A 24,680-nucleotide genomic window follows, 5' to 3' on the forward strand; every position below is an offset into this window, starting at 1 on the left:
CAGACATGTCAGCTTTGATATCTAGAGTTGCCTTCTTCTGGTTGAGGGCCTTGCACTTTTGGGTAATGTCAATTTTCAGAGAAGCTTGAGAGCGACGTGCTTCCATCCTTTGTTGTGCTTTACTGACTTCTATTCGAAAGAATGGGAGGTTGCTGGCCGACCAGAGCTTGATTTGCAATGGCTCTGGAAGTTGGGATTCTATTTGCTCGAAGATGTTCTTTATTTTGCTGGAATCGTCAACCAGAGCGGTGATTGGAGCGGATAGAAGATCCTTGATGAGTTGAAGCTGATGTGTCAAGTTAGCCGATTGCTGCAGAGATAATGTTTCTGCTCCAGGGGCAATCAGACCCATTGATGCCGGGTCAAAGGAAAGCAAACCTGAAATGTCAAAGCTCTATGGACATCTTTGGAGTTAGAACAAGGTGCATTTATGAAGTTATCGGCTGGTTCAGAATTGGTTTTGTGATGTCACCTGTTCTGGAGAACAAGTGTTGGTCGGTTCAGGAGCAATCGTCCCATCAGAGCTAGTATTAGCGTCAAGAGCATCGACTGCATCAGCTTGTTCTTCGTTTGTATCCATCAGTGCATCAGGAGTTGCAGCCGTCTCATGTTGATTCAGGCCTTCTGCATTGAAGGTTTCTTCAGCTGCATCCTGAAAATAGAATTACAGTCAACCAGAGTATATATGTCTGAAATAAAGAGGGAGTTCTTGAATGATGAGTTACCTGGTTGGTGTTGGACTCTGATGGGCTCGGAGAAGTTGGTACTGGTTTCTTGATCACTCGCCTGGTGATCATCTTCCTTTTCTTGGTCAAGACTCGGGGGGCAACTACTGCAGAAGTTTGTCTTCGTTTGAAAGCTGACTGAAGTAAGTCTGGCTGAACAGACATTATCACTTTCTTCATTGGTGGTGATCCTTTGCAGAAAAGTACATCGGGAGCAGTTGGAAGAAAGTGAAATGGCTCCCCAGTGCTGGTCATGGGTTCTGGGCCATCTTGTTGCTGCTGACAGGATGAGCAGGTTAAGCCAAGAGAAAGGAGTAGAGGACTTAGGAGGAATTAAATGCACAAATTCAGTACCTCTTCCTCGAGGATTGCGTATTCAGGATCGATTTGTTGCAGTCGAGGACCTAAAGCTTTTATGAAAACATGAGTTCTCCACATGTTCCACCAAGTATCAAAGCCGATTGATGAAGAGATAAAGAACAGATCGGCTGGTATTGGAATGTAGAGGTCATCAAACATGCTGTAGCATCTTTAACTGGTGAGACCATCGAGCAGATCGGCTCTGCTCTCCACCAAGTGGTGAATATGGAAGTGGGGAGGGACCTGTCCTAGACCAAGTTGCCGAGCTACTACGACTGGCTGGTAAGATTCATAGCCTGGCTTGATAATTCTATTAGAAGTGCTGATGCCAACAGGAAGGAAGCTAGGTCGAATCATCAAACAATACAGATGCCGAGTGCTGTCGTCATCGGCAAAGTTATCTAATCTAAAGGCAGTTGGGTTTTCGAAGGATTCAGATTCATTAAATGGGAAGTAGAGGGGATTATCTAGTCCTTTGTATTAGACTCTGAACCAGTTTGCTGCATCTGCTGAATTTAGTTTACTGCCAGGAAGACTGAATAAAGCTTGGCCGTAGCTTGTGCATCTAATTGGTTTGCCACTCTCATCTGGGAAAGAGTTCTTGGTCAGGCCTTGGAAGTTGGGAATATGATGCTAGAAGTACAGCTGTGCCCATAACTGAATGAACCACCAAGGGCCTCCAGTTCTCAGTTTCTTGTGGTTAAGCAGATTGGATGTCATTAAGTGGAGATATCTATATGTTTCTCCAAGAAAAAGTTTGCCTAGGCCAGTGTGATTACCATGGGCTAGGTGATAGGCCAAGGGGAGATAGTTCTTAGTTGGAGCTAAAGAAGGGCCACAGAAGATGAAGTGCTCTAACCAAAGATTTAAAAATACTGTGTGTTCCTTCTCAGTCACTGGACCTTTTGTTTTCATGTGCTGATTCATGTAAGTACCCCAGTTTGTGCAGTTGACTTTGGAAGAAAGTTTAAAGGGGACTTCTGCCATTTTGTGAGCAGCAGGATTAGGAGAGCTAATGTCTAGTCCGGTGATCATGACAACATCTAGCAGAGTAGGGGTCATGGGTCCATGACCAAAAAGGAAACAATTCAGAGCATCAGACCAGAAATAGCCGATGGTTTTCAGAAGATTTTCATCTTTGTCAAGGGGTGACAGTGATAAGCTAAGTGTATCGGCTATGTTCAAATCTTGCCACAAGGGCATGTGGGCTTTTGCTACTCTGTTATACCATGTTATCCAGCTTTCAGGTGGATTAGGCCAGGCTCTTAAGCAGTCGGCCCAGAGGTTCAAGTCAATGTTTTGACTCACAAAAGGGATCCTATTCGCTTCACAAGAGATCAAATCTGTGGGGGTTTCATGGGTTTGTGGGCCAAGACAGAAAGATTTTGGATTGGAGGGATGCGGCAGAAGGATGTCTGACACCTGAAGTTCAGAAGTTCAGAAATATGCATTTGGTGTCATGTTTCAGAGTTTCAGTTTCAGAAGCGTAGTGAGCTGAAGAAAACTAAAAGATTAGGCCGAATATTACCTTCAAGCCGTGGATTGCCGCATCATTATAACTTGTTGTCTGAACTGCAGAATCTGCCATGGTCACAGATCTGTGGACTTAGGGTTTTGTTGTTGGAGATTCTGATTTGGATTCCGGCTACTTGGAGAGTTTTTGCTCGGATTTGTGAAGTTTGGTTTTCGAATTACACTCGAATTTGAGAGTTCGTCGAGTTTGGTTCAAGCTGGAAGCGATATTCTACTCTTGTGCGGGTTGTTCCTAGTTTGAATTTCGTCGGCTCTTGGATATTTATGGAAGCCTGATGCGTTGCCATCGGCTTTTTGGGAAATAAATGAAGACATGCGAAATTGGGGAAACTCGATTTCATTAAAAAGGAAAGATCATTACAAGGAAAGCCGATTCTACAAAGGAATCAATCCTTCGGCTTTGAGGTCCTATTCTTATGATACTACCTATATCTACCAGTCGTAGGTGTCTGAGCACCTGCGGCGCTTCGGGCTTCGCGACGGTGCGTCTCCACCATCGTCGTCATCATCATCGCCGTCGTCGCCGCTGCTGCTGCCATCGTCCTCGACGCTGCTGCTGCTTCGTCCGCTACTGCTGCTGCTGCTGCTTCCTTCTTCGTTCCCCTCCAAGGGGGCCTTGAGGAATTGGTGGGGGTTTCCCCCTGCCACCGTGTCGTCACTGGTGAAAGAGCCGATCTCTTCGGAGGAGTCGGCTCCTTCCCAGGAGAAGGTATCGTCCTCGCTGCTTTCCAGTTCCTCATGGAGCAGGAACTGGAGGTCTTCCTCCCCCTCAGTTGTAGGTTCGTCCTCCTCGGAGGCGATCCCGAAGTCGAACTCCTCTGCATCCCAGTACAGAGGAGCCAGCGCCTCATAGGCTGCTGTCGGGTCCCACTCGGGGGTCGGCTCTCGGCTCTCTGGGATAGAGTCGATGGAGGAGGCCGAGAGAGAAGAAGAAGAAGAAGGGGAAGAGGAAGAAGAAGAAGAGTCTCCGAACGAGTTGGAGCCGGAGGAGGAAGAGATGGCCATGGCCGTTGGAGGATTGGGGTGGTTTCTGTGCTACTGGCTTTGGGAAGAAGATGGACTTTTGCTGTGGAGAAGAGCCGATTCGGGTGAGATTAAATAGTGAAAAGGTGGAAGATGGATCGGCAGTTTTCACGTTCTGCGAGGAGCCAGTTGCAGAGACGTTGCGTCTTCCTTGGTGGTTGCAATGCGGTTAATGAACATTAACGGGAAGATGAAGCGACGGATTGGTTTTGGAACGATCATTGCCAAAACCAGGGGGCATGTGTTATCGCCATAAATTAACAGGGTTAATTTATGGGCCGAAATCAAGATGGGCTTAAAGCAAAAGATGAGGAAGGCTTGTAAATCGGCTCCTGCGTGAGCGTCTGGGCCACATTGGCCGTGTATCCTTAGATTTAGTTTAAGATTAGAGATAGAGTCCAATCGGGACAAGATTAGTTTAGATTGTTTCCCAAGTCTCCGGACTATAAATATGTACCCTTTGTTATTCATGAAAGAGGGCGTCATCACGACTCGCAAACAACAACTCTCGGCGCATCGCCACCCCTAATCTTAGGGTTTCATCCAAGTAAGTGCCATGCTGCCCCGATCGCTTCTTGCGATCAGGGCAGTGTTGTTCTTGCTTTTACCTGGGTATTACTCGTACTGAAGCATTTTTGATGGCGAGTAGTACTAGTTATCATGATGTTCGTAGCATGGCTTTTAGTAGATCTTTTGTGCTTTGTTGTTTATCATCTACGAATATCATGTTGTCTCTGTGCAATCATGTTTCAATCTCTTACTAGTTCTTATCGCATAGAACTAGTCGCACAGGGACAACACCCTGCTTCTTTCTTGTTTAGTAGATCCGATCTATTATGGTTTGCTCTTATCTTAAGAGTTGGCATAATATCTGCTAGGTTAGGCCTTGCAAACGGATTGGATGATCCGGTGGCGTAGTAGATGCTTTACCTTAGCCTTGATAGGGATTGTTCCGGGAATCGGCTCTTGCTAGTTCTTAGGCCTCTGTTTTAGGTTGTGGTTTAGTTGTCAGTTACGTTCGCTAGGCCCAATCACGTGTAGGATGTTCCGATCTAGCAGTGAGGCTGTTACCATTGAGGGTATTCCTGAGGGAGCTCCAGTGATGACGGGTATGTTCTCCATAAATGATCAACCCGTTACTGTGTTGTTTGACTCGGGTGCATCTCACACCTTTATTAGTAAAGAGTGTGCAACTAGACTTGGGCTGGGTATAGAAACCATGTCGAAGTCGTATCATATTCATTCACCCGGGGGTCAATTGATAAGCAATCAGACTACCAAGCAAGTGCTTCTACGATTTTAAGGGAAAAATTTTACGACCCATCTGATCATGTTGCCAACCCAGAAAGTGGATATCATCCTCGGTATGAATTGGATGAGATTTCATGGGATTATTCTCGACACCTCATCACGTGCGGTGCACGTAAATTTTCCTATTCATGGTCCTATGACCCTGTGTCTTATGAGTCCCGCGCCGTTGACTCATACGGTGAATCAGGCAGAGGACAAGAAGGTAGAGGATATACCAGTGGTATGTGAATACCCGGATGTTTTTCCGGATGAATTGCCGGGCATGCCACCTGACCGTGCTGTGGAGTTTGCTATTGAACTGCAACCGGGCACGGCGCCAATCTCCAGGAGGCCATATCGGATGCCACCTAATGAATTAGCAGAGTTAAAGAAACAATTACAAGAACTGCTTGATAAAGGTTATATCCGTCCTAGCACATCGCCTTGGGGCTGTCCTGCACTCTTTGTGAAAAAGAAAGACGAAAGCCTCAGGTTGTGTGTGGATTATAGACTTTTGACTGCCGTCACGATCAAGAATAAGTATCCACTTCCCCGGATTGATATCCTGTTTGATCAGCTATTCGGGGCCCGAGTATTTTCAAAAATTGATCTCCGCTCGAGTTATTATCAGATAAAGATTAGAGCTGAAGATATTCACAAGGCGGCCTTCTCCACCAGATACGGGCTTTATGAATATCTGGTCATGTCTTTCGGGCTAACCAATGCCCCTGCTCATTTCATGTATCTCATGAACTCGGTGTTCATGCCTGAGCTAGATAAATTCGTCATGATTTTCATTGACGACATTCTGATATTTTCCAAGAATGAAGAAGAGCATGCAGAACATCTTCGCATTGTGCTTCAGCGCCTGCGGAAACACAAGCTGTATGCCAAATTCAGTAAATGTGATTTCTGGCTCAAGAAAGTCCAGTTCTTGGGCCACATCATCTCGGACAAGGGGATTTCTATTGATCCTAGCAAGATTCAGGATGTCGTAAATTGGAAGACTCCAGAGTCTGTTTCAGAGATCCGGAGTTTCCTTGGGCTAGCAGGCTATTATCGCCGGTTTGTACCGGAGTTCTCTAAAATTGCTAGGCCCATGACTGAGTTACTCAAGAAAGGGGTGAGATTTAGTTGGGACGACAAATGTGAGCAGGCCTTTCAGACTTTGAGAAGGCTTCTGACGTTTGCCCCTATCCTCGCTCAGCCAGATATCACCCGGCCTTTTGATGTGTATTGTGATGCATCAGGTACGGATCTCGGCTGAGTTCTCATCCCTGTTTGTCTTCGCCGGATATTATTCGGCCATTAATACTTGTTGTAATGCATCAGGTACGGGCCTAGGCTGCGTCCTTATGCAGGATCAGTGAGTGATTGCCTATGCCTCCAGAGCCCTCAAACGGCATGAAGAGAATTATACTACTCATGATCTGGAATTAGCAGCAGTGGTGCATGCATTAAAGATCTGGCGCCATTACCTTCTGGGCAATCCAGTGCACATATACTCAGACCACAAGAGTCTCAAGTATATTTTTACCCAGAGCGAGTTAAATTTGCGCCAGAGACGGAGGTTAGAATTGATCAAAGACTATGATTTGGAGATTCATTATCACCCGGGCAAGGCTAATATTGTAGCCGATGCCTTAAGTCGCAAGGCAAGTTGTAGTTGTGTGTCCGCTACAGTTCTGCATGAAACTTTGTGCCAAGAGATGGAGAAGATGAACTTGGCTATTGTGTCTGAGGGCACACTTGCTAATATTAACCTCACACCTACACTTCGAGATCAGATTATTGCTGCTCAGAAGAATGATGTTGGCATGGATAAGATCAGGCAACGGCTCAGTGAGGATGATCCTCAGGTGCAATGCTTCCATCGAGATAGTAAGGGGTTCTTTGGTTTAAAGATCGGTTAGTAGTGCCTAAGAACTTTGAGCTCCGGAAACAAATTCTTGATGAGGCTCACCTCTCAAGGTATTCCATTCACCCGGGTAGTAACAAAATGTATCAAGATCTCAGGCAGCGGTTCTGGTGGACCAGGATGAAACGTGAGGTCGCCAAATATGTGTCCGAGTGCGATATCTGTCGAAGAGTCAAAGCAAGTCATCTCAAACCTGCTGGTATGCTACAGCCGTTGGATATTCCCTCGTGGAAGTGGGAGGATATTAGTATGGACTTCATTGTTGGTTTGCCTCCCACGTCAAAGGGATATGATTCTATTTGGGTTATCGTTGACTGCCTCACTAAGTCCGCTCATTTTCTTCCAGTCAAGACACGTTATTCATCTCATCAATATGCTGAGATATATATGGCTCGGATTATGAGTCTTCATGGTGTACCCAAGACAATTATTTCCGACAGAGGATCACAGTTTGTTGCCTGTTTCTGGGAACAGTTGCATGCATCTCTGGGTACTCAGCTTATTCGCAGCTCAGCCTATCATCCTCAGACTGATGGTCAAACTGAGCGAATCAATCAAATTCTGGAGGATATGCTTAGAGCCTGTGTGCTCTCTTACAACAAGAAATGGGATGAATGCCTACCTCTAACGGAATTCTCTTATAACAACAGTTATCAGGAAAGCATCAGAATGACTCGTTTTGAGGCGTTGTATGGGCGGAGGTGTAGAACTCCAGTGAATTGGTCAGAAGCCGGAGAAAGAAGTGTGTTCGGCCCTGAGATGGTCAGTGAGGCAGAAGAACAAGTCCGATTCATACAGGAAAATTTGAAAATAGCCCAGTCTCGACAGAAAAGTTATGCGGACAAGAAACATCAATCCGTCACATTCCAAGTGGGAGACCATGTCTATTTGCGGGTATCTCCAATGAAAGAAATCCAGCGATTCGGAGTGAAGGGAAAGCTCGCCCCTCACTATGTTGGGCCTTTTCCTATCATTGAGCGGTGTGGGCCGGTAGCATATCGCCTAAAACTTCTTGCCCAAATATCCACGGTTCATAATATTTTCCATGTCTCTCAGCTCCGGAAATGCCTCCGTGTTCCAGAAAAGGTGATTGATATAGAAAAATTACAACTAGAGCCTGATCTTGTCTATCCGGAGTACCCAATCAAAATTGTTGATCACAAGACCAGGGTCACTCGGAATCAAACCAGTGACTACTATAAGGTGCAATGGAGTAATCACTCCGAGCGGGAAGCTACTTGGGAGACGGAGCAATTTGTTCGGGCTAAATGTCCGGAATTGCTACAAGCCTATCGAGGTACACACCAATTTCTAACTCTCCCTTTTAGCCATTCATTAAATCTCGGGGCGAGATTTCTTTTAGGGGGTACGATTGTAACACCTGCCTCGCGGACGGTCCGCTCGGGGTCGGCGGACGGTCCGCCCAGGCAACGCCCAGATATTTATCTGGATGTACGTGGGACCCGCCTGTCATTCCTCCTCTTCCTCCTCAGTTCGTCCAGAGCCGAGTGGAGCTCGAGCGCTCGCGCCATCATCACCCCCTTCCATCGATCTCCCTCCTCCGGCCACCATACTTCGATTCCTCGCGCAAGAACCCTCCCCGGCACCTCCACCACCATCCCAAACCTCCAGTCCGGCTTCTCCCCGGCCAGAATCGCTCAACCACCGCCGGTCACCATTGGAGGTGCTTGAAGCTTTGCTCCACCGTCGATCCGCCTCTCCGGTCGTCCTCTGCTCGAACCGAATGCGGGAATGGATTCGTGGTGAGTTCCTTGTGCTACCCGGTCTTTTTCCCCTTCCGCGGTGTGTTGCCGGCACCGGTGAATGGCCGCCGCCGTCGCCGCCGCACTTGCTGCCGCCTGTGGCGCGGTGTCAAAAGTTATGTATCGCGGACGGTCCGCCTAGGAAGTGCGGACAGTCTGCCGGTCAGATTAGATTTCGTCTAGAGACGATGTTGTCTCTGGTGGTTTAGCAGAACTGAACTGCGGACGGTCCGCTATTGGAGAGCGGACGGTCCGCCGTTGAAACTTGAAATTTGTCCAGAGACGATGTTGTCTCTGGTGGGGTTCGCAGGATTGAGCTGCGGACGGTCCGCTATTAGGGAGTGGACAATCCGCCGTAGAGTCTAGGCTTTTGGCCAGAGACGTTGCCGTCTCTGGTGGATTGGATAAGTGAACTGCGGACGGTCCGCCGAGGGGGGCCGGACAGTACGTCGGTAGGATTAGAAATTGGTCCAGAGACGTCGTTGTCTCTGGTGGGTTGGAATAGGTGTATTGCGGACAGTCCGCTAAGGGTGAGCGGACAGTCCGCCGTATAGATTGAAGTTTGTCCAGAGAGGTACTTGGTTCTGGTGGGTCGGTAGAATGGTACGGCGGACGGTCCGCCACTTGGGCGCGGAAAGTCCGCAGGGCGTTCCAGTTGAAGTAAAGTAGTTACATCATTGAGCTGCACTCATTTATTTCATATGCATACATGTAGCATCCGCGGCTGAGGGTGCCGTATTTGAGGTGATTGCGGCACCGCAGGAGCAGCCGGCGCAATCCCAGGAGGAGAGGTGTGAGAACCCGGCCCAAGGCACGTCTGACACTAGCTCTGAGCAGCAGCCCGAAGGCAAGCCCCGGTGCACATCCTATTAATTTAAATTATGGCACCTATATATGTATTTATTACTTATGCATTACATTTAGGAGTTGTTTGAAACCCTAGTTGCATGAACCCTAGGTGTCCTTGAGTTGTACTAGTATGTATAGGACGTTAGAAATGCTATGCTAGATAGGGTTCGGTAGAAGTCGAGTAATTCTTGGTTACTCGCGAGATATAGGATAGTTTTATGTTTCCAGATACGAGTTACTAATTTATGGATGAAAGTCTTGGAATGAAAGAAAGAATAGAATCTGAGACCGGGCGGGAGAAGTGTAGTTCCGCCTGTGTCGGTTAAGGACCGAGTCGTTGTTGGCCCTGCTGATCATGTTTGAACTGTACTAACCGCATGCCGGGAGTAGGAGGTAGTCGAAACCGGTAAGCCTAGTACTGCCTCGCTTCGAAAGTACAGAACTTCATCACCACCCCGTAGGGCGAGTCGAGTAGTCGCGGAGAAACGGGATGTATATGTTTACTTTTGGTGGTCTCTCGTTGAGCTCGGCTGACTATATGAAGGTGGGGCGGTTCTGTGGTTCGAGGCGGGGAGGGGAAGGGTTGGTGCGTGTTGTCCGACGGGGCTTTTATATGTCGTGTTGGTTAGGTCCACCTTGCAAGGTTAAAACAAATCGATTCGCCTCAGTCGCTCTCGGATATGAGCACCTTGGTCTCTGCGTCGCAGCGTAGTGTTGTAATGGAAAAATGGTTATACCTATGTTGATGAACATATGAATTATTATTTATTGTTCCACTATGCTTGCTCTAGATTTGGTTATGCAAATATTAGACTATGTTAATTTATATAGAATTTGAGCTAAAATAAGGAAAGTGAGGAATTACTTTAGTCGCTGTTTTCTGCAAGATAACCACCAGCCAAAAGCCTTGCATGTCTAGATATGTGAGCTAAGTTATACCCACTGGTCGGGTAAGTCTTGCTGAGTACTAGTATACTCAGGGTTTGTTGCCACAATTATTTCAGGACACGCAGACGTAGACTTCTGTCCCTGCTGCGTCAAGTTCATCTGTCGGGACGCAGAGGGATGGGAGGTTGTGGAGCCAAACGTTTAGTTAGGGACCTTCCGAGGCTACACTTTTGGTAGTTGTATGCCCTTTCCTCTATTCGAAATTTAATTTCGGTATTGTAAAGTTTATAAACTATGGATGTATTCAAACGGAGTTTGTAAAACTTAAGGTGGAATTATATGTATAATGTTGTATTTTCAAATATGTGTCGTGCTTGTACCATCTGCGCCCACCTTCGCGTGGGACTATCGGTGATGTTTCGATCGGGACGTGGGTTGAGAATGGATCGCCAAATTAAGCCGTTAAGCTAATGAGCCCGATGTGTTCAAATGACGGTCATTACGCTTAATTAGAGTTTTAATTTTGCGGTTCCGTCACAATGCAGTACTTTTGCTAGTGCCTCTTTCACAGAACGGGTCTGCCTCTCATCAGCTTTGAAAAAAAGGAGGCTATCATCAGCAAAAAGAAAATGGGAGACTGCTGGTGCATTGCGACACACCCGGAGTCCTTGTATCTCTCCTGTCCTGTTTCCTTGCTGCAACAATTTGGACAAACCATCAGCCACAAAAAGAAATAAGTATGGTGACAGTGGATCACCTTGACGTAGACCGTGTGTGGGTTGGATGGTGTTCTGCAGAACACCATTGAAGCGTACTCTGTAACGGACAGTGGTCACACACTTCATGACCCATTGTACCCAATTACGATGAAAGCCCAGCTTCTCCATGGCATGTTGTAGGTAATTCCAATCCACATGATCGTACGCCTTGGCCAGATCCAATTTAACTGCACAAAACTTACTATTTGCTGAATTATTCTGCTGAATGGCATGAATGCACTCAAATGCTATCAGTGCGTTATCTGTAATCAACCTTCTTGGAATAAAAGCACTATGATTCTCTGAGATCACACCCTCCAGTAGCGGTCTGAGGCGGTTCACCAGACACTTGTACACCACTTTATATAAAACATTGCACAGATTGATGGGCCGATAATCCTTCAATGTTTCTGGGTGCATCACTTTGGGATTAGCACAATTGCTGTATCATTCACCCCATCAGGCATTTTTCCCTCATTGAAGAATACTTGGACAGCATGCACAATGTCCTCCTTGAGAAGGCCCCAATTCCGCTGAAAAAATCTTGCCGGGAGTCCATCCAGGCCCGGTGCTTTCAGGGGACCGATCTGGAACAGGGCGTTACTAATTTCCTCCTCGGTGAAGGGCTTGCATAAGTCGACATTCATCTCCTCCGTGATGCAAGGGGTCATTAGTTGCGTAACCTGCTGTGGATCAACAGCAGGGTCTTTCATATACAAATCAGCAAAATAATTAACCATACCTGTCATGCAGCTTGTGTCTGATGTCCATGAGCCATCTGCTTGTTTAAGCTGTCGAATCTTATTCTTCCTGGTCCTCCATGCCGCACGTTGATGAAAGAACTTTGTGTTACGGTCTCTCTCTTTTAGCCATGATATTCTCGATCTTTGCAGCCACATCATTTCTTCCTTGTACAATAATTCATTCATCTTACAAATAGTTTCTCTAGTTTCTGAGATATCCATACGTGCACCCTGCTGTTGGGCCAACTGGCTCTTGAGATTTTCCAGTTCCTTGCGCACTGATCCGAACTGGTTTGAGCTCCATTTCTTCAGCGCCTGGAGGACTTCTATCAGCGCTGAATAAATTGTTCCCAGGTCACCTTTTGTTCCCGTATCTTCCCACGCCTGCTGCACGCGCTCCTCTAGGGACGCATCCCGCTCCCACATTATTTCGTAGTAGGCCTGGCGTTCCCCGGTATTACCTCCCTGTTCCTGCAGAACACGTAACAAAAGGGGACAATGGTCTGAGCAAGGAACTTTGAACGTTGTCCAGAGTAGTACAGCGCCATGGCGTACCACTTCGGAGCCTGCTCCTTCATGCCCTCGAACGGATCGAACGGATCGAACTCAAACTCCTCTTCTTCCACAGTCGCCTTCCCCTTCCCCGCCATGTCCACCAGATCACCCCCCGCCATGCCATCCTGGCCGACCCCCGCCATAGCCTTCACCGACTGGGAAGCATCCGGCGACAGTGCCACCTCCTTTTCCACCACCACCTCTTTCTCCAGCTCTGCCCTCTTTTCCGTTCCCATAGGCGGCGCCGCCTCCTTCACCATCTCACGCCGGTAGATCGCGCCCTCTGCTGGGTTTGTCGTCGTTTGTAGCTTCGGGTGGGCAGATCCCTCACCGGGTTCCCCTTGATCACCCCCACTAGCAAGACGAGTCCAAACACCAGCGGAGAAATGTGAAAAACCCTAGCAGATGAGAAACGACAAGGCAGAGAAGTAGACAGAACTTGGCCAACGGAAGATACTTTCACCGTAATCAAGCCGGACACCCAGAGACTTCCCAAGGAAGAAAAACAGACGCCTCCCACAGACCCTAGCGTAGCGAGCCAGGATTCGTGGAGTAGAGAAAGCAAACCAGATTCTACCAGGACTCCACACGGATCACTCATGTCCACCGAGAGAAGATTGCATCGCAAAACGATCCCTTCCTCTCCTGGAGATCATCTCAGAGACGGATGAAATCTAGGTCGCCGGGAGTCGCCTCCATCGCCGCTCCGAGTTTTCCGGGGGTTGTTGGTTTGCTGTGGCTGGCTTAGGTCCATACCTGGCAATATGTCATTGCAAATGAGAATAATTGCATGCATGATAGCTAATTGTCATTAATCTCTCATAGATAAGAGCAGTTGCTTGGTAAGACATCAACTTGCCTGCTTGACACATAAGTTTTTTGACAATAATGATTTTTTATGTCCATATAACCATAATTACCACAAGTAATTGTTAGAGTGCTGGCGAGATGTTTTAGGTCACAAACTCTATTTAGCCAGGGTGATGGAACAATTGGTTTTGAGAATTACTTCTTCAAGGGTCAAGGTTTTTTTTTTGTGTGTGTGTCAGGCCAGCTTCAGGTTGAAACTTATCCTTGTGCTTAGTGGATAATTTTTGGACCATCATCCCGGGCAAACTTGCTAGAGTTCTGTATGATTGAACCAAAAATTGCCTTTGCAAACTTGCTGGTGAACTGCCATGCTACACATCTTAAATTACTTGTTATTGAATTTGTCGATAACCACATGTGTGGCGCATGTGTTTTTATGCTAGTGCACTTAAAAAATTATATTAAGTTTCTGTTAGAACTTTAGGTAAAAAAAAACTACCCGCAAAAAAAGAAAGTAGTCGGACTCCAATTAGAATTTATGTGTAATCCTCCTCGGACTCTGTCATGTAATCCTCCTACCTTCTAATCCTACCGGGCTAGGTACGTAGATCGGCATGAGCCCAGCAGAGGAGAACCAACTAAACCCCAGCGCGCCGCCGCCATGTCGTCCGGCGGAGGCAACGGCGCCAAGGGCGGCGGAGGTGCGAGCTCGCTGTCGTCGTCGTCTCCGTGCGGCGGTGCTGGGTTTTCGCTGGATTTGAGATTTTTGCTTTTGGTTGCCGGCTCGCAGGGGGGAAGAAAAAGGAGGTTAAGAAGGAGACGAAGCTCGGAATGGCGTACAAGAAGGACGACAACTTCGGGGAGTGGTACTCCGAGGTGCGTTGGCTGTTAATTCGCTTCGTTCTGGCCGAGGGTTGCTGCCGTCAGATTTGGTGCTGGGCGTGCTCCCGATTGCGTTGCTGTTGTTGCGGCTGGGGGTGGGGTTGTGACGGGGGATGGTCTGCTAGAGCAGGCTGGATTCGATGTGGCGGTCTCGGTTGCTGACTTGCTGTTCCGGCGGCTAACAGTTTTGGCCTCTGACCGAACGCCGCCGTTACGTTAGTGTTTGCTGTGCGGATACACTGTTACATATCTAGATTTGCTGTGAATGATGGTTTTAGTGTTTGTGGTGCGGATACGCTGTTACAGTTCTAAACTTAGTTGCTGGTGATGATTTTAGTGTTTGTTTTGCAGATATAGCTTCTAGTTATCTGTTAAGTGTTATAGAATCCGTAATAGGGAAATCCTACTAGAATTATTTCAGTAACTGGCTAGATTCCACAACGAATTTGCAAAACTTGCCAGGACTATCTCTAACTCACCCTAATTGCAAGGAACTGGATTGGCTGGCTTGTGTTGTTGTTAGAGATACAGCAACACCATTAAATAACATGTTGAAACTGATATTCTGTTGCTCCATTTGGTCATTTCTGGCAAAGAGAACACAGAAATCTTCGAGGACCTGCTGTTGAAATGTTGGGTGATTACTAGTTGCTATATGGCCAAATTTTTTCATCAAAATTTAAATATCTCGCTGTCTTTGAGGTGAAATTATACCTTATTCCTTCGGATTTTGTTATTTTGTTCTCCAGGTTGTTGGTAACAGTGAAATGATTGAGTACTATGACATCTCGGGTTGTTATATATTGAGGCCATGGGCGATGGAAATCTGGGAGCTGCTGAAAGTAAGTTTTTCAATACCAACTGAACTAATTGACTGCTCATCGGTGTTTTCATTTTCCTTGTAACCAATTTCCCTTCCCCTAAACAAAATATCAGTGTCATTTGTTACCAATTCTGTAATTGCAAGTATCTCACTGCTAAAAAGATCCACCCGTGTCTAGAGACTGTTTGTGAAGGCATAATGACACTACTGCAATCCTGTTCTCTTTGATAACTGCTATATGGTTTGGTGCAGGAATTCTTTGATGCAGAAATTAAAAAGCTGAAGCTCAAACCATATTATTTCCCTTTGTTTGTTACTGAGAATGTTCTACACAAGGAGAAGGACCACATTGAGGGCTTTGCACCTGAGGTGTGCATTTTACTCTTGTCCTTTACATCTTTGTTTCCACATTTTCCCAGTTAGGGTATTTATTTAATTTTTCAATTCAGCCTGCCTATGTGTAAGAGTTACCTCTTTTGAAAGATCAAAGCTCAATGATTATGAAAAGGGTACATGCAATCAGGCACAAAACTGTCTTGAGCTAGCTGTTTTATCATTATTTTCATCTGACATCCCAGGAAGATGTGTTTTCTGTTCTGTTATGAATGAGTTTTTGTGAAACACCAGAAATGAAGATTTATCAGAATTTTGAAGTACCCCATTATTTACTCTCTCTCTCTCTCTCTCTCTCTCTCTCTCTCTCTCTCTCTCTCTCTCTCTCTCTCTCTCTCTCTCTCTCTCTCTCTCTCTCTCATGAAAAGACAAGGTCACAATCTCATGAACTCATTGTGACCCTTATGATACTGTTCTATTTTGGAAGAGTTCAGTTGTCAGTGCCAATGTCAAATAAATAAAGTACCCTCATGAATATACAAGGCCCATTAGTAGAAAGAGTAATGTCAATTTGTCTGTATCATCATAAACCATTATTCTTGTTGGTTACGGGCTGTGTTGGCACTAGCACAGACTTTTGGCAGCTGGCACAGATTTTCATTCTTTTTGGGAGAAGTTTTTAGTTCATTATGATGTGGCCATGCAGCAAAGTAGTAGTTTCATGGAATCTGTGTGTTAATCTAATTTCACCAGTGCTGCTGGTCCTTGTAATCAGTGCTTTATTCACCTTGATACTGCTTTCTGTTATGTAAGAGAAGTTACCTATTCCCTTTTCTTTGTCATGCAGGTAGCTTGGGTTACTAAGTCAGGGAAATCTGAACTGGAAGCTCCTATTGCAATCCGCCCCACAAGTGAGACTGTCATGTATCCATACTTCTCTAAATGGATAAGAGGCCGCCGTGACTTACCTTTGAGGTGTAACCAGTGGTGTAATGTTGTTAGATGGGAGTTTAGCAACCCTACCCCTTTCATAAGGTAGTCATCATTTGTTGGCCTATGAATGTGGTCGTGCATTTTTTTTTATTACTCTCTGCCTTATTACCTCATATGCCTGCTAGACACTCATAATTGTCTAATTAGCATAGTTGGTGATTAGAACATGTCAAGATTGCTGCCGCCTCACTGGTTAGATCTCATTTTAAAAAAAAAAATCAAGGAGATACCATATTTACTTTCTTACCAAAAAACTTAATACTGATCTACACTTTCTTACGAATGATATTATTTATTCTAGAAAATTTGGATCAAATGGTTCAGTGGAAGACTTAGTAATGCAGAATTTCAGTTAAAATGTTCAGTGTGGTATTTTTGGTACGGTAAGATAACACCCGTAATTTGAGTTATTCATCTTCTCATGACTACCTCCTTTCCAATTTTCTGATATTTGTGAACTTGAAACAAAATTTCACCTTTTGAACACAATAAATCGGATAGTGTACTCTTTCTATTTTTGTAAGTCATGATTTGACTTGGCACGGTCTTTGAAATTGAACTTTGATATCTTGTAGTTATATTTATAGTTACTATTTACAAAATCATAATAACCAGAAAAATGTACACTGAAGTACAAATCTTGTGGTACTCCTTTTCGCTAAACTCATTTGTAGATAGCCTAATTGTTCTGGGCTAAACATTCTGCAACTATTCTCTTCAGGAGCCGTGAGTTTCTGTGGCAAGAAGGGCATACAGCTTTTGCAACTAAAGAAGAGGCAGATGAAGAGGTATTTGATAAGTACATATTTCTGCACTGTTTTAATTTGGTTCCGTTGTCAACTACTAGGTGAGTCTATCCAAGGTTCAAAAAAATGTTATTAAACTTTGTTTAATCGAGATTAAATGCTAAACAGAGGCTTAACGTCTACGTTTAACCTACGTTTAATCTACGTTTAACCTTCCTAGGCGCTAGTCAATAAGCGCCGGCCTAGCGCCTAGCGTTTTCTTGAACATTGAGTATCATAAAGTGTAACACTGCAGCGATTGAGTTGATTTTGACCAGTATTAAACTCTGAATGTTAGAAGATATATGCAATCTGAAGTAGCAACTGGCCTAATGTTACATGTGAGATTAGATTATATTAATCTATATTTGGTCTTGTTGTGATATTGTTAATTTAATTTGTACATTACATTCTATTAGTATCCTCATGTTGCATTTCGGAAATTTAAAGTTTTTACTTTTTTGTATATTTACCTAGGTAGTTGGTCTGTGTAAAAACTATTTGAATCAGACTTTGTTGAATCAAATGGACAATCCATTTGTGTAGCAATGATTGCATAAACATTTACGGTGATCAGTCATTTTAATCCATGGTGGCACTCTCAGGTTCTCCAAATACTGGAACTGTACAGAAGGATTTATGAAGAATTTTTAGCAGTTCCAGTGTCCAAAGGGAGGAAAAGTGAGATGGAAAAATTTGCTGGTGGGCTCTATACCACCAGTGTTGAGGTATTGATACGAAAATTCTTGCCGCATTCCTGCACAATGTAGCCTTTCCTTAACTACCTTGATGGAAGGAAAATAAATTTCTGTATTTTATTGTATGCTTGTTGCTAAATATCATTTTATCAGGCTTTCATTCCAAACACTGGTCGTGGTATACAAGGTGCAACCTCACATTGTCTTGGCCAAAACTTTGCCAAGATGTTTGATATCACTTTTGAGAATGAGAAAGGTGCAAGGGAAATGGTTTGGCAAAACTCTTGGGCATATACAACTCGCTCGGTAATTCTTACACTCTATTTGATTGAAAATGCATAATCATTGTCTGAATGAAAATGATGCTTTCTGTTTTTTCCTCTCTCGAATATGCATGATGCTTTCTTTTTGTATGCATTGCTTGTTGAAATATCGTGAATAGAGTACACAGCCTCATACACTTGCATCTGATATCGGTTAGGTTCTTAAACCACTATAAATGGGTCAATAAAGTTTCAAATATTATGAAATTGTCAAATAAAATTGATATATCACCATAGCTCAATCCAATCCACTGTTTCACCATACACTTGTCAAGTGAAACCATAGAAAGCAGATGCTGTATGCAATTTTTGTTCTGTAAATATGTTTAAGAGCTATAATATCCTGAAAATTAACTTTCAAGGTATGCCTTGCCATCTTAAGATCAATTTGCATTGGAGCTCCCAGAACACGAGTGATTGCATCACTGGCTCCACCTTGCAGTTACTTTCACATCTTCCTAAACTTTTGTTTGTTTGGAGGTTATTGAAATGTTCATGGACCTTTGCCAGCTGGTTGGCACTCCAAAGTCCAAACCTTGTTACACTGCATTTTTTTTCCACATTTTTCTTCTGAAATCTCATTTCCCAACGTTAAACATGGAATCAGAGTCATGTAATCATCAAGTTGAGCCTGAACCAAACAAATGATACCTAACCTGCCTACAATTTTGTTATACTCTCACCGAGACAATTTCTCCCAGCGATACCTGCCTACATTTTTGTGGAACCCTTGTTTTGCGTATGTTTTTAGCTCACTGTAGTTAGATGACAGGTCGTTGGCAAGTGTAAAGTTGCAACACCCCTGTTTCACCTACAATCACCTGAGTAGTGGTGGAGCGTGCATGCTCAAAAGAGTGTTGGCTTTTCACCAGGATCTAACACACCGAACACGAGAAACACAAAGAACACACAGATTTCCGAGACCACGACAGGTCTTTTCTTGTTCTCTATTTCTCATATTTTAAAAAACCTATTACAAGCTCTTGCTTATATAGTCCTGAGTACATGATCAGCCAGACCTACGAGCTACCGACTTGTATTCGGACTCCGTGTTCTTGCACGTGCACTTACCAAATAAGCATACAGTAAAGACTCAACTCAAACACGATTGGCTGACACTTTCCGCAAGCTGTAGACCTCCTATACGTGCTCGTATATGGCACCTGCCCAACTGAAAACCAGCAGTTTCCTACCTTGCTTCTTACGTGCATACATGCAAATACTAGTATACTTTCCTTATATGCTAAAATTTAATAAAAAACAAGATTAAATCCAACAAAGAGTGCTGGTGATTGGGGAGAGAGGGTGCATAAGATTGAAGACTGGAGAGATCGGTGGTCTCCCTCACAGAACCTCTTCTTCTGCTCCTCTCTTTCCCTAATTCTCCCTCCCTCCCTCCCTCCCAACCTACCTACCTACCTACCTAGATTTAGCCTAGCACAATTCTCATCCAAATTAAGCAAAAATGAAATTGAACTTTTAGTTGTTTACACGCTTAGTTTATTGAGGATCTGATGTGCAGGTGAGGCCTAGTCCAAGCATTGTAGAATTTATAGCAATGGCATGCAACCTTTTTAGAAACATGGTGCATTGGATTAATTGTTCTTTTTTTGTGCCTAAAATTGCTGGATGCATAGTGTTCTGCACGATATACGTTTGCATTTGTAATGTATAGACTCTTCTTGCAGATTGGAGTGATGGTGATGACACACGGTGATGAAAAAGGCTTAGTATTACCACCAAGGGTGGCACCAATCCAGGTAATTGTGATTCCAGTGCCTTACAAGGATGCTGACACAACTGCCATAAAGGGAACATGTGAATCAGCTGTTTACACTCTCAATGAGTCTGGATTCCGAGCGGATTTGGACACCCGTGAAAATTACTCTCCAGGTTGGAAGTATTCTCACTGGGAAATGAAAGGTGTTCCTTTGAGAATTGAGATTTGGCAAAACGATCTGGCCAACCAACAGGTACTGATTACAAATTCTCACCAGTTCTAAATATTATGTCTATAGGTGGTCACTAACTCACTAGTATTGTTAGGCTCTTGTTCACACAGATTCATGTGCCATATAAATTACTGTACTGCTTCTTTTCTCTAGCACTATCTGCAGTAATTAACAGTACTGCTTTTCATATCCATTTGAAAGAAACAGCTTTGTTAGTTGATAGGTTGTTCTTGTTTAATATGTCACTGCCTTTTGATTTTTGCTCGAATTAGTAGTGGTTCTATAATTCTAGCACTTCCTTTCCTATGCAACTTGTTTCTGGAGACTAGGATAAGGTGCTTAGGTTGTTCCTTGGTGGCTTTTTTCCCCTATTGATCACCAATCGATGCATATTTTCCAGCTACCAATCTTTTCCTTGTCTCAGATAGATATGCAGAGTGGCAATAATGTTCTGATTTTCTTATGTTTTCTGCAATCCTATTCTATTCAGGTGCGCATTGTCCGCTGAGACAATGGCGCAAAGATTGATATTCCTGTGGCCAATTTAGTTGAGGAGGTTAAAGCATTGCTGGATGAGATCCAAGCAAACCTACTCAAAACAGCCAAAGAGAGATGCCTGCATTGAAGTCATCCACACCTGGGATGAATTCACAACTGCTCTGAACAACAAAAGGTTGATCTTGGCTCCATGGTGTGATGAGGAGGTACTTGATCTATTCTATATTTACTGTTTATCAGATTTGCCTTCTGTCATGAATCAATTCTTTGAAACTTTAGTGACAATTAACTAATAGCAGTCACTTGCACACTTTTGCCACTGTATACGTCTAACTATAGAATTGGGAGTATGGTTTTGTTTTTCGGGAAACTCTGTTCCCATAATATTGCATCATTGTCATCATGTTTCAGTCTTTGGCTTATACTACAGAAATATAAGTATTTCAAAAGGGAATGCAAATTTGGAAAATTGAAAGTCCTAACTTTAGGGACCATTTGGTGTGGCTTGTCACCGGCTTTAGCTCCACTTGATGTATACACTGCTGTGGTGCTGTAGCAAGAAGTTCATTTTCTCTCTCCAGTCCAAAATGAACTAGAAAAGAGAAGCCGGTGGGGCCAGAAATTGTGGCTCCTCCAGCTCCGCCTCTTGTGTGCTACTACAGTAGTGCTACAGTGGAGAAACCGGAGCTGGGCACAGCTGCACCAAACTGGACCTTGGCTGTGTTTAGTTGCGAAAAGTGTTTGCGAAAAGCACTATAGCATTTTTCGTTTGTATGCGATAAATATTGTCATACCATAGGCTAACTAGGCTCAGAAGATTCGTCTCGCAACGTACATCAAAACTATGCAATTAGTTTTTTTATTTACCTACATTTAGTACTCCATGCATAGGTCATTTGCTATATTTAATGTTTCGATGTGATTTCGATGTGATGGAAAGTTTGGAAAGTTTGGAGGAGTTGGGGGGAACTAAACACAGCCCTAATGGTCTTTCTTGGTGCTCCTTTGACCCATCAATTGTACTATTTCAAAACTTGCAATGTCCAAAGAATTTAATTTTTTTCCTGTACAGGAAGTTGAGAAAGATGTGAAAGCTCGGACCAAGGGGGACCTCGGAGCTGCAAAAACATTGTGTACTCCATTCGATCAGCCAGAACTTCCAGAAGGTATGCTAAGTAGTAGAAGCAAATATTACTTCTGCGATTCTCTTGAACCAATTCTTGCAGTGTTTGTTTTCCAATCATGCAACTGCTGACCTGTGTTGTGCGCCCAAATTCAGGAACCCTGTGCTTCGCCTCCGGAAAGCCAGCAAAGAAGCGGTCGTTCTGGGGCCGCAGCTACTGATTGGTCTTCCATGACATGTCGGCCCGCTTGGAGTTTTGAACTGAATCCTGTAGTGTCGGACATGGATCCGAAAATCCAGTCACAATTCTCCCTTTATTTAGGAAGAATTGGGGTGAATTATTGAGTTGCCCCAATAACTATTGAAAAAAGGGAATAGTTTTGGGAGACTGCTGGAGCACTATTTTCTTATCTACTCTCCCAATATAATAGTTGGATTAAAGATTGAAAGACTGGTGGATATGCTCCTACGACCAGTCTTTAGTTTCTCATGAGTCATTGACTCATTGCTACTGGCCTACTGGTTACTGGCAAAAGCCATCGATTCGATATACCTGTAACCTTTGACGGTCGTGTTGGGTTTGGTTGGGGCAAAGGATGACACTTGCATCTGTTTTGCAAATTACGCAATTTTGCTTTATGCAACCTGACTGTTTGCTGCGCAATACCGCACCACCTGAATTTCGGACCTTTTCTCCTTAACTTCTCATTTTTCAGACCTTTTGTTTATTATTTCACTTTTCATTTCGGCTTTCGGGTTCATACATAGTTGCTTCAATTATGTAGTGGTCAAGTCATCTAGTCCACAGCTACTGGTACTGCGCAGAGCGTATCGCACAACAGATGGCCTGTAGCAAGCCACATGCGATGCTTTTGAAGGCACAGGGTCTCTCGTATCTTTCAGTAGACCCTACGCTGAGCTACACCACCTAGAGCACCAGTAGACACCACCACATCAGAGGCAGCACCGATGGCCTTGTTCTAGGACTAGGAATGCAGCAGGTATCTAGCTATAGTGTTGCCACCGGTCGGTGTGCTAGCGACGCGATTCATGTATGGCCGACGTGGTAGACACGTAACTCGTGACCGCTCGCGCTGGCTATTCTGTGGTGAAGGAACAATATTTCAACATGAGAGGAGGATCCTCCATATCATGCTTGATGCCTTTTATGTTAAAGTGCAATTCTTTTACATTTAGGAATAAGACCTACAAGCTTGCCAAACGATCGCAGAAGCTGATTTTGATTCGACAAAGGATACAATATGTCAAAACAAATAATAGAGAGGCCTGATGTTGGAGCTCAAGATAGAATTCGTGGATCCGAGCTCAACCAAACAGACCCTTTCCGATGTGATGCGTCTGTGGAAAACATAGCTGCGGGAAATTATGGTCCAAGGCATGCCACAACGCTTAAATTCTTTCGCTCATGCATACTTTACACAAAAAAAGATCGAAATGCCACTAATACGCCCGGGGCATGCTGGCTGTTGTGCAACAGCGCGTGGCGTAATGTAGCATCTGTCACATGTTCAGTCCCTTTCCTCTTGGTTAGTCGATTCATGTCAAAGCAAGAGAGAGGGCGACACTGCCACGTCGCGAGGTTTCGTGCGATAGATAATTTCTCCATGTGCAGCTCCAACCAGGGGCGGATTTGCCAGCCGGGCTGGCAGGGCTTGAGCCCCCCCTACCCAAGCAGCGCCTTTGGAGCCCTCCCTTACCCCCCCCCCCCCCCCCCCAAAAAAATTCGGCCAATAACGAAGGGAAGGAAGGGCTGGTAGCGTCGAGAAGCCTTCTGGGCGGAGGTTGAAGACGACCTGGGCGTTTATTTTTTTCTGGGCCTTTTTTCATTAATTTTAGAGGCCCATCAGTTGGCAAGTAGCCCAATAGCAAACAAATAACATACTGAGTCCAGAGACCAGAGGCTCAGTAGTTTCTCACAATCTCACCTCCATCGGCCGACACACTGATTGGGCGCCGTGCGATTCGCGATGCTCTCGCAGGAAGAGGCGGCAGCGGCCAGCGGCCGGCCTAGGGTTGCGCTTGAGCAGCGCCAGTGGCTGGCGGCAGCCGCGTGGGTGCGGGCGTTGGGCGTGCGGCGGCCGAGGGCCTCGACTGGTGAGGCAACCGGCGGCAGGGCCGCAGGGGCGAGCCGCGAGCGTGCGGCAAGGAGGCGCGTCGACGTCCGGCAAACCAAGAGCAGGCGGTGACCGGCGAACGGCGAGCCAGCGTCTGGCGAACCAGCGGGCGGCGGTGGCCGGCCTGCTGATCTAGGCATCCGGCAGCCTCGCAGTTCCCCATTTCCCCAATCCCCATCGAGCCAGAGAAAGAGACAGTCAGACAAAGGTATTTTCTTTTTCTTTTTCTGAACTTTCAAGCATGATTTATGAACACAGAATTAATTTTAAAATTTGATTATGATTTAAATTGAAGATTGAGATTGTTCAAAATGTCTAAAAGAACATTGCGCACATATTTCCCAGTACAAGCGGTACTGGTACATCAGCAACTCCAGGCACTAATGATAGCAAAAATCAACCAAAGATACTTAGAGTGGAATTTAGTCAATCCGATGTTGTTGGTGATCCAGGAAATCGCAAACCAATTGAAGAATATGCACATGAAATTAGAGACCAAGTAAGAAGAGCATATGCTTTGAGTGGTCCAACCCAACCTCGTAATTTTATCTTTCCTCGCGAATGGCAAACTGGTCAATGGAGATCATTTCAAAAAACTTGGTTTGATGAATTTGATTGGCTAGAGTATAGTGAGAAGAAGGATGCAGCTTATTGCTTATATTGTTATCTTTTCTTTGATCCGGGCAAGCCTGAAAAATTTGGTACCTCTGTCTCCGCAAAGGATGGGTATGTTAACTGGAAAAATGCTAAGGACACATTTAATCAACACTCTACTTGCAAGACTCACAACAATGCTAGGCTAAAGTGTGATGACTTTATGAACCAGAGAACAAATGTCGGTAGAAAAATCTAGAGAATTAGCAAGGAGGAAGAGAAAAGATATGAGATTCGCTTGAACTCTTCTATAGATTGAGCAAGAT

The 24,680-nt window shown here is 44.8% G+C and overlaps 1 pseudogene; it reads left to right on the plus strand.

Annotated features, from left to right (window-relative positions):
• The first annotated feature begins 13,861 nt into the window (after positions 1-13,861).
• Positions 13,862-21,883, plus strand: LOC120677019 (annotated as a pseudogene).
• Positions 21,884-24,680: the final 2,797 nt, after the last annotated feature.

The sequence above is a fragment of the Panicum virgatum genome, chromosome 5N (genome assembly GCF_016808335.1).
Source record: "Panicum virgatum strain AP13 chromosome 5N, P.virgatum_v5, whole genome shotgun sequence".
Classification (NCBI taxonomy): domain Eukaryota; kingdom Viridiplantae; phylum Streptophyta; class Magnoliopsida; order Poales; family Poaceae; genus Panicum; species Panicum virgatum.